General features: G+C 37.9%; 1 protein-coding gene across 4 annotated transcripts in view; it reads left to right on the top strand.

The window, feature by feature from the left end:
• Window positions 1-11,093, top strand: part of CTNNA2 (catenin alpha 2) — a 463,429-nt gene that overhangs the window by 157,996 nt on the left and 294,340 nt on the right. Inside the window, exon 1 of one of the 4 annotated variants that reach the window (XM_017742416.1) lies at window positions 5,722-5,799. The exons of the other annotated variants lie outside the window; for them this stretch is intronic. The gene's annotated coding sequence lies outside the window, so the exon portion shown is untranslated. Of the gene's footprint in view, window positions 1-5,721; window positions 5,800-11,093 lie in introns of those variants that run through there. 4 annotated transcript variants of the gene reach the window in all.

Here is an 11,093-nt window from a genome sequence, read left to right on the forward strand (position 1 = left end):
TGAATTCTGAAAAAAAGCATCACTTTGTGAATATATTAAAAAAAAATGTAAACAATAAATGTCTTTATTATAATATGAATTATGTATTAAAAAGTGGAAAACTTTCTGCTATTTGTAAAAAGAAGCAAGCAGACAAAAAAAAGATACTACCCTGGCAGAGAACACACCTCTCAAAAAAGAAGAGGGGTCAAAAAGAAAGGAATTTGCCATCACTTGAGCCATCTACAGGTATTAATTATGGATAATTAAGGTGATTGCCATAAGACAAAACACTCTTCAGGATCTTGCAGGATTCGATGTGGGGAGAGAGAACAGTGCTCCTTAACTCAGTACCAAATTGTGGTTATGCTCAGCGAGGTGAAGCTTTTACCTGCTCTGGCTGGTTCACAGGTAACAGGCAGCTGCTGCAGACTCTAAAGGATGTTCCTCCTGAGCAATTCATCCAGAGAAGCTGTGGCTGCCCCTGGATCCCTGGAAGTGCCGAAGCCAGGCTGGACAGGGCTTGGAGCAACCTGGGCTAGTGGGAGGTGTCCCTGCCCATGGCAGAGGGTGGCACTGGATGAGCTTTAAGGTCCCTTCCAACCCAAAGCATTCCGTGATTCCCTGATTCCCAGTACACACCACCCTGCTGCCCGGGTGAAGCTGCAGCCCATTGCCCCCTCCAGAGCAGCAGGGCTCACACTGCACTGATAGTGTGCATTTATTACAGGTAATCACAGTAAATGCTGCTGTGATCTCCACTGACACACCTTTGACATCCTGTATTGGGTATTTTCTTAAATTTCACATCTTGCTGAGGGCTGTCTTGTTTCTTTTGTCTTACAAATAACTTGAACTCCATCTTTTTGACAGTGATTATATGAGCATAAACTGGAGACAAAAGATTGTTTTTGCAAGGAAATCTAAAATTTCCACATTTTTAGCAGGTTTTCTTAAGAATACAAAGTAATTTTCCTTCACGTTGGAGTGATAGTTTCTTGGAGGTGAAAGGAAAACAAGCCTGTCTCTACCTTACTGTTTAAAAAGAAACTACTTATAAGCCTTTCTTTTAAATATGAACTACTCAGATTCCCTTTTTCAAGATGGCAATAATGGATCAAATTACTCATTACAGAGTGTTAGAAAAAACTGAAATATTATTTTTTTGCATTTGTATTCCTGACCTATTCTCCAGTGAAAAATCAGTTCATCTCTGAAAAAGACTTAGTTTTTAAGTATTGTTATTCAGACAAAATCACTTTTAGAGCAGACATTCCTCCAGCTTGATTTTTTTGTTCCCAAAGCATTATCTCACACAATTTATTTATTGAAAATTGTCCTGAAAGCAGTTTGAGATTATTTTACATCTCTTGTTCTGTCCTGCCAAACCGTAGGACCTAATAATTTTCTGTTCATAAAGATGCAAACTCTGTCCCACTGAATCCCTAAGTCAAAATTGCTTGAAGGGTTGAGTGCAGGTAGAGTTGGAATTTTTTTCCTGCTGATACTCAGATGAATATGATGAAAAACAAAGTAAACACCTCCTGAATGCTTCACATTGCTTGTTTAATATTAGGCAACATTTTTTTTTCTAGGTATGGAAAAAGAAACATTTTAGGGACCCTCTCCTTACAAGGTAGTAGTCCCCACTTAAAAACAGACAGACAGATGTGATTTCCAACAGACCTCCTGTAACCATGATAATCCCGTGCTGATCTTTGAAATTATGGAAGGAATATTCGTGAAATGAAGGCAACAAAGCAAGAGGATCCAGGATGTTCATTGATTTCTTGCAAAATTAAAGAAAAAGGAAAAGAAAACCTACCCAGGAAAAAAACCCCAAGCAAACACAAAATTAGTGATTATTACATTTATTTTAGCCCACAGTGTAATGCCTAGAAAAGAAGGGAGTGCTGTCGGCCTAGGTATATGGAATCAAAGTGAAATAATGAATGTGAAATGTCTGTAGAAATAGAAAACACAATTAGTGGGTGCTGGATGTTACCCTTCAGTGTCTGAGCTGTTTTAACAGCTGTCTGCAGAGGGAAGTGTGCAGTTCACTGAGGAATACTGGTTCCAGATTGAAACTTTTATCCAGACTTCACTCGTTGGAGTGTAATTCCACTTAACCGTTTCCAGGTAGTAATTAAAGGGTATTTATACCTAGCCCTGTGTGAATGGAGGCTGGATAAAGCCTCCAAGAATTTATTATGGTTTTGTTAATCCTTTCCAGTGATATCAAAGCAGTAATTTCGTTCTGTGAGGCCCATTTAATGAGATACTAATGCACCAAGCTGATTAGAGAGGCAGCAATTAGATCCAAGCACTTGTTTGTTAATGAGGAAGCTGCTTCTCTGAGCTAGACAGTATAGTGGGGCTGTAATAGTTAACTAATACCTTCAGCTAATGATAAATTCTTAATTAAATATGATTGTGCCTATAGTGGCAGAAAGAGCTCTTACCATGCTTTTGTCTGATTACATCACTTGCTACATTAAGTTCATTAGAAACATGAAGCAGCGAATAAAGGCCAAGGGAGATGAATCATTTTTAATGAATGATGAATTTTACTGAAACCATTCACTGAGTAAGGAGAAATAATAGTTACAAATAATGTTGCTCTTCCTCTGTGGTCTACTAAAATATATACATTCCTGGTGCTTTGTTTTGGTGGTTTTGTATTGATTAACTAAATGCCTTAGCAAAAACAAGATAACCAGAGCTCAACCTCATCTAATATTCTATTTTAATTTCCTTCAGGATTTTGTCAATGTAAGGATAAACACTGATGTGAGCACTTCTATGACAGTCATGTCATGAGAGAACAAAAGATTGCTTCTAAATATAGCAGTCTGCTCTGAATCAAGTGTCTCTAGCAAGCCTAAGAGCAGAGGGAGAACACAGGGCTGTGAAACCAGGTCAGATCGTGGCTTTGGAAACCAAGGACTCCAGAAAATTCAGTGCTAGTGGCTTCTTTTCATGTATAAGAAAGAAATCTACCATGAATGCCCAAGTAGATCTCAACAGTGTCCTCTCAACAGCATAAAGGTGGGGCAATATCTCCTGAAACCCAGTTTTCAGCAATTTTGGATTCTATATGTGATTATCAGTGTTCTCATTTCCAAAGAGCTCGTTTTGGACTTCAGTGTTTGTCACATCAACTCCAAAAAAAAAAAAAATCCCCAAATCATCAAACTTGGCTTAATAGCATGAGTTTGATTAATTCTTCACTCTTCACTGCTATCATGGAATAGCTGAGATTGGGAGGGCCTTTGGATGTCCTGTAGTTCAAGCCCTCTGCTCAGACCAGGACCATCTAGTCCAGGTTTTCCTGGTCCATGTCTGATAAAGTTTTGAATTTGTCCAGTATCTCCCCAAATGTTTCCTTCTAAATACATTTCTCTGTGTACTTTCTACTGCAAGCTAGGTCCAAATTGTTATTTCCTTGTGAGGCTGGGTTAACACTGGTGTGTTGTATGCGGTCTTTTACTGCCATTCTGCTTGACTCAGTCTTTTATAGAGTTGTCTGTTGTCATTTTTTGTTGAAATAATACTTCATGAAGTAATTTCTTCGTTTCTCAGTAACACAGCTGTGCCTATATCTAAGGGAAGGGACTGTGTTTTTAAAAGCATATGATTCACTATTTATTAATTATTAAATATTTAATAGTGATTAATAGTTCTTGAAACTGTTTCTTTTGCCTTACTTAATGTTTTGACTGCTGTCTCCAGCCAGAATTTTACCTATATGAGATTCCTAAGAAAAATAGTCTGATTTTCCAATACTAATCATGATGAATAGCACCAGAAGTGACAGACTTCTATGAGCAGGTTTAAGGAAGAAAGTGGCTTTGTTTGGGAAACTTTTCAAGACAGGACTTGGGCTTTTTGTACAAAAAATTTGCCAATTTGCCTTGTGCATCTTGGGTACTGTCAAAGATTAAATCGATGCTACTTATAGTTGAAAACCAGCAGCATTGTCATTCTTTATTTTTTTTTTCCAGATTATTATCCTTTTTAGCCCAGGTATATGAAGATGCTACTTAAATTTTAGCATTGTGAAAACCCATTTATATGAAATAAATTACTCTTCATTAAAAATGCAGCTATAAAATTTTCTAGTTAAGGAACTGCCACACTGATCAAAGTTTATATTCCTAAGAATACCTAATGTTTCCTCTGGTAACTCTACTCAGGAATTTCTCCCCAGCAGTAACATTGTCTTTAGCCAAGCTGATATAAAGAATTTTAAATCTCAATAGATGGAAAATAATTGATAACGTGTAATTGATACATTTTCATTTCTACAGTGCACCGAGGCAAAACTTGCCCTTTAACAAGTTTATGGTATTTTGGAGTTTTAATGTTTATGTACAGCTTGTGGGACTCCAGGCTGGGAAATTCTGGAAGATATATTTGCATATTTAAGGAGAAAGATTTTCAGTGACTTAATAAATACATTTTCATTTTAAATTAATGGAGTTGAAAATGTGTAAATAAATTACGTCCAAAAATATTCTGATTTTCAGAATGACTATATTGGGCTGTGTTGCTCACTTTTCTTTATGCACTTCACTGCTTAATTAGTTTTTCCAATTGTTCCAGGATTACATGCAGGATAAAATACTGTGTTGGACAGTGGGATATGTGGAGTTTTAGAGGGATTTCCACATTTCTGCACTGGCATCTTCATATTTGTGCAATGAGCCAGGCTGAGGCCTTTCTGAGAAGATTTCTGAGGGAAAAAAAAAGAAATTACTTGAGATGTAAATTAGGGGTAAAAAGGAAAAATGAGAAACAGTCTTTGAGGTTTTTGTGGTGACATGGCATTGCCAGGATAAAACAACTCTTAAGACTCTTCTCAAATTTTATATGATTTTGAGGTCAAAATGCCTCCAACAGCTAAAAATTATTGATCTGTGTATAAGATACTCCAATTATCTTTATGTGCAGGGCTTTTTAACTACTTTATGCTCAAACTATTACAAGTTCTAATATTGACCACTAGCTATATCTCACAATCAAAAGTTTTTTTGTTTTTCAGATGAGAAAAGTTTAAAACATGCTTAGAAATGTGTCTATTTTTTTCCCCTCATAAAAATCCCCAGTGCCTTTTATTAAAGACTGGATTGTAGTCACAGAACTCCATTCTTTGTGTCCTCTCTCTGGCTGTCAGCTTTCTGTCCCCCTGAAGGTTGCAATGCCAGAGTTATTACAGGCAAATACATCAAATGGCTTGTCAAATCATGCTGATTCCCTTTCTAATCTCAGAGCAAGCTTTCACCTCTTCAGAGGTCCAGGAAGGTTATGAAATTAAATTCAACAGTTAAAGGAAAATTCCTGCAGATGCAGAAAAGACTCTGGGTTCACAGCCTGTTTGCACTCTGTGTGTGCTGCAGGATTTACCAGTGTCCCAAGGGGAGGCAATGGAATCACAGAATCATGGAATGGTTTAGGTTGGAAGGGAAATTCAAGAACATCTCATCCCCCCCCCTGCCATGGGCAGGGACACCTTCCACTATCCAGGTTGCTCCAAGCCCTGTCCATCTGGTCTTGGACACTTCCCAGGATGGGGCAGACACAGCTTCTCTGGGCAACCAGAGCATCACCACCCTCCCAGTGAACAATTCCTTCCCAGTATCCCATCTAACCCTGTCCTCTGGCAGTGGGAAGCCATTCCCCCTTGTCCTGTCACTCCATCCCTTGTAAATTGTCTCTCTCCATCTTTCCTGTCAGCTCCTTCAGGCACTGGAAGGCACCAATTCGGTCACCCCAAAGCCTTCTCTTCTCCAGACTGAACCAAATGTTAAGTGGCACCAAGTAAGAAGATGTATTTTATTATACCTTTATTTTAATACAGTTGCTTCCTAAGAGTAGAATATAAAAGCTCTATTTAAAATACATAAATCACATTAGTTTCCTTCTTTAGTATTTTTGATATTTTAAAGGAAAAAAAATAGCTAAAGGTATGTAATTCTCAGGCCTTTGCTAAATAATTTTCTTTTCTGAATAAATTAAGACTAGAGAAGGTAGTGACCTGCTAATTATAAAATCTGATACTTCCTTAATTTTTCTGATCCCTTACTTTTCTTCTTTTCCTTACATTCAGTTTAAATGAGTCCTGCTGTCTAATTACACCTAAAAGGATTTTACTTTAATTACTTTCCACTGTAGGTGTGAAAATAAGCAAGCAGTTATCAGAGCCATTACACCAAATGGTGCAACATTAAATTTCTGACCCTACTACTACCAGACAGGGCTGTTCAGTTGCAACAGCATCTCAGTGTAGTTGAGTCTAATTATTGCCTTCTGTGAGTGCTGTCTTTTGAACTTTGTGCCCTGGAATTGTCTCGTTCACAACTAAGAAATAACAAGTGCCTTCATCAAAGTGCAGTGAATTCTCTGGCATTTTAAAATAACTGCCAAAACCAGCTGGGGAATAGAAAATAATTGCCATTCAAATATACTGTCTTTTGGGTTTTCCTTCTTTCTTTTCTAGTCTCCTGTGCAGCGAGGTTCCTAAACCATAAGTAGCGGGAAATATTTGGGAGGAAATCAATTCTGTTTAATTAGGTCCTTGTTGCAGGTAATGTCTCCCTGAAGTTTCCTTCACCTGGAGAACTTTCTTCTAAAACACCAGCTGTGGTTCTCCTATTAGAGAAGGGTCAGTTCTCGAATCGGAGCAAACTGCATCTGTTAGATCCCAAATCTTCCACTGAGAACTTGAGGATGGGGACAAATGTGGGGTCTTACCTGCTTTGGAAAGTGTCAGCCAGAGCTCTTCCAGGGACAGGTGTGTGGATTGCAAGCAGAGTGCCAAGGAAACTGAAAATAAGATGTTTTCCCATCTTCTGCAGGGCAGGATGGGACAAAAATAATATTAATTTCTTTAGATATATTTACTGTTTCTTTCTGAACTACATTTTTCTGAAATAATGTGTCAATAAGTAGAAACAAACGTACACATATATTTATTTCTCCTCATTTCCTATAACAGAGATTATAATCTTGTTTCTAAACACTGAGTGGAATTTCATACCTATTTTTGTTAGGCTTGAATGCCACAAAATGTGATCTGAAATGCACCTTCTGCTGTTAACATCTTTAAAGCTGTGAAGAATTTCTAATATGTGCAAACCCTGTTTTTCACTTCATTCTTCTTAATGAACTGAAAAGCTTTCTTCGCTGTTCAGGGGGAAATGGTAATTTTTTTCTTTATCTGCTCATTTTAAGAACATTATAGGTATATTTTCTCTTTAATCTTCATTATACCTCCTCTGCCTTAACGTAGGCTTCACCTATATTTTAATATAATCACAGATTTGTTTAGTGCTCCTGTAAATAACGATGGTAGCAATCTCCGGTGATTGAGAAAATTCATGCTCAATTGCTCATATATGTTATTTTGATTTAATCTCACTGATATTTATTAATATGTACAGCAGGAACACATTCTCAAAAGGAAACACAGACATACCAGTAACTTTGTTCTGTCGCCTGTCTCTGAGTTATTCTTTATAACAGTTGGAAAGTTTTATGCATAGCATAAAGATTTGGAAAGGCAGTAAATATTATCCTTATTCTGTAAATGCTTTCACCACACTGACTTGTAGGCTTGCCTCCTGCATTAATTTCTTAGTGTATGTAGCCTGTCTTCTTATTTAAGGGACAAAGATTGTCTTTGCTTGGCAAAATTTTCACCAAAACGAGCATTATTCCAACTTTTAAGTTCAGCACATACAGAAGGCAAATGATGATGCCTGTGCTGGATAGTCAGGAGTACCTAGTTAATTGCATTAATTTTTAATATTATTGTTCCACTCTTTATGATTGGAGTGTTTCTGAGTATTTGTGTTTGCCCTATAGTCAGTGAGAGACCTTACAGCTATTGCAGTTCTTCAGTTTTGGAAAAGTCAAGGGAGGAAATGGCAACTTCATCGAACTGTTTGCCAGAGATTGCATTGCATCGTTGTTTCAGTGTGCCACAGAAATGATCCATTTCACAAGGTGATCTCTGCTTCACTGTTGAGTGGCACAGACTCTTTCTCTGCTCTGTATTTTTCTCTACTTTAATATTTATGTTGCAGTTCGACTTAGTGCTGGCGGAGGGAATGGGAGACCCAAGCATTGGTGCAGGAGATGCAGGAGGGGTAAGGAAGAGCACTGGCCTCAGTGGCCTGCAGAGACTTAGAGCTGAAAAGGAATATAATAAAATAGAATACTGCACTAAGAGGCCAAGATACGTACATCTCCCCTCCTTTACGGCTTGTCTAGAAATTAAAATACGGTGCAAGTCTTTAACTGGATCCAGTCTTTGTTTCCTTTTTCCACATGGGCTGCAGAGTTTGTGGAATCTAAAGGAACTTCACCATGAAAAGAGCTTTTATGTGTAGATGTGGCACTTGGGGACATGGCTTAGGGGTGGCCTTGGCTGTGCTGGGTTGACTCAATGATCCTGAAGGTCTTTTACAACCTAAATGATTTTGTGATTATGTTTAAATCCCCTTGTTGTGTGTAGCAAGGGCAAGCAAGAGGCAGACCAGAATGTGTATCTCACACCCCCAGGAAATCTGGTTGTGGGTCATTGCTTGGAGTTAGATTTTCTTTCTTTTTTTTCTCTCATATAAACTCTCATATAAACTTGCTTGGAGTTAGATTTTCTTTCTTTTTTTTTCTCTCATATAAACTTTCTTCCCCTGGAAACACTCAGAAAGGCGATTATGAAGTTTCTTTGAGGTTTTGTGTCCTCACTGATTCCTCTTGCCAAAGGGAAAACCTTTGAAGACAATTTGTGCTGGTCGTGTTTAAGGCTATAGCCCAGCTCACTAACTTTATTTTTCTGATAAAAGCTAATAAAAAAATATGGCATTGTGTAATAGACTGGTATCTTGTTAATCTTGAATAACAAAATCAGAATCAGATGATCATTTCAGTTTGATGAAAAAGCAAAACAATTGAACTTTATTGCTCTGGTTTTATACATATAAATGATGAGACTGATGGAGAAATGAGTTGAGAATATAATTTAAGGAATCTCAAGTCTTAGATCATGCATGTGTTCTCCAAGCTATCAGTTATGGGTAAAATATTTCTGACAAAGAAAGCAGGGAATTTCCTAGTGCGTGAAAAAGATGCATGAGGAGCTGATCAAATTCAGGTGAGGAAAAAAACAACAGCTTAACTTTAATAGATATAAATATACTCTAAAAGTGTTTCTTTTAATTTTCTCTTGATCCTGTTAGGTTTCAAGCTATGCTTAGGTAAAACCAGGGTTTGAGCTAAGTGTCCAAGAGGGTACTCCTCTGGAAAATCAAATGGTGATACAGACCATATAGGAATATTAATAGAATGATTTATTTTTTAACCCAGTATGGCCATTCCATTTCTATTGTCTAAGATTGTTCCCACATTTATGTTTTATCTATTTGACTTTGACAGAGAATTAGCAAGGAAATCTATATTTAAAATTTTAGAATCTCTGTACATTTTAATAAGGCTTAAATATAACATTCTGCTAAACACTGTGGAGAAAAGGCCAACTGAAATCACTAATTGCCAGCCACTTTTTTTAGAATGGCAGAATTATTTTTGCTTCACAATAATCCTCTGCAGTTTGGAGCATGTTTGACTACCAGTTGTTAAATGAGCTTGTATCATCTAAGAGTGGGAGAAGAACATTTGAGAAAGCAATTGGAGTATATTTATTTTAAATAGCCAAATTAAACTGTCACAAATACTGTTAAGAATAATTTCTAATAGACAACCTTTACATGGTTTTCAAAAATAGCAGTTTAAGCCTATGTGTAGTTTTGCATTATCAGTTTTCTTCTGAATTTTATGGGCTTCTCTAAATGTTTTCTTGTATTTAGTTTATTGATATATATTCCCACCTGATCTTTAGCGTGGGTTTTTTTTGGTTGCTTTTGGTTTGGTTTGGGTTTTTTTTTTTTTTTTACTTTTAAATCTTGGTTAAATGTGAGAGTATGAGAAAGTATTTGCAAGTGTCTTGACATTAATCACATTTTTATTGCAAGAGGTTTCTTCCCCGTTTGAAAAATCCTGTGGGAAATCAGAATCATTGAGGCTGAAAAAGACCTCCAATACCATCAAGTCCAACCTTCTTTCAGACCCTTACAATACCCTAAGAAGGACCAAACTGATACTTCTCACTCTCAGAGAGTTTCCTCTTTGCAGTTTGTTGGCTTTTCTGGGTTAAGATGATCCATCATTTTATCTTCCCTGGTGGACCCAAGCTGTCCTTGCTGCTCCCACCATGATGGCATTACGAGGTGTCAGGAGGGACTTACAGCCCTTAAAACTGCTGGGTGGCCTGGGCTGAGCTCTGCTGCTCTGGCTGTTCATGGGTATTTTCCTTTCTCTCACTCCCAGCTGTTTATTCCTTTTCTCAGGAAAATGGATTTCTTTGTCCTGCAGCTTCTTTGAGGAATGGTCCCAGCAGCTGCATCATGCTGCTGGAGTCTGTTCCCAGCCCTAAAAGATCTCTGTGCTCTTTGTCTCTTTGGAATTCAGTGCAGTGATACGTTGGCAGGTGAGGAAATGTCACGTTGTGGTGGAAAATAGGTTTTAAAATTAATCTTTAGGTAAATGAGCAGATAAGGGATGGACTTGTGTAAAGGAAAGACTGAGTGGCAAGGGAATGGAGAGAAATGAATATCAAAAACTGTTGAGTAACGAGAGGGGTGAGGGCATCTGTGTAACAGGCTCTTGGGTGAGAAAAGGAGGTTTTTGGGACTAAGCAGACTTACGCTTAGAGAAGTTAAGTTAAACAGTGGAGATAATACGTGTGCACACTGGAAAGAAAGAAAGAAAAGAGAAAGGAAAGGAGGAAAAAAGGCAAGGGAAAAGAAAGGAAAGGAAGGGAAAGGGAAAGGAAAGGAAGGGAAAGGGAAAGGAAAGGAAGGGAAAGGGAAAGGAAAGGAAGGGAAAGGGAAAGGAAAGGAAGGGAAAGGGAAAGGAAAGGAAGGGAAAGGGAAAGGAAAGGAAGGGAAAGGGAAAGGAAAGGAAGGGAAAGGGAAAGGAAAGGAAGGGAAAGGGAAAGGGAAGGAAAGGGAAGGAAAGGGAAGGAAAGGGAAGGGAAGGGAAGGGAAGGGAAG

This window comes from Corvus brachyrhynchos, unplaced genomic scaffold, assembly GCF_000691975.1.
Source record: "Corvus brachyrhynchos isolate BGI_N302 unplaced genomic scaffold, ASM69197v1 scaffold166, whole genome shotgun sequence".
In the NCBI taxonomy this organism is placed as follows: Eukaryota; Metazoa; Chordata; class Aves; order Passeriformes; family Corvidae; genus Corvus; species Corvus brachyrhynchos.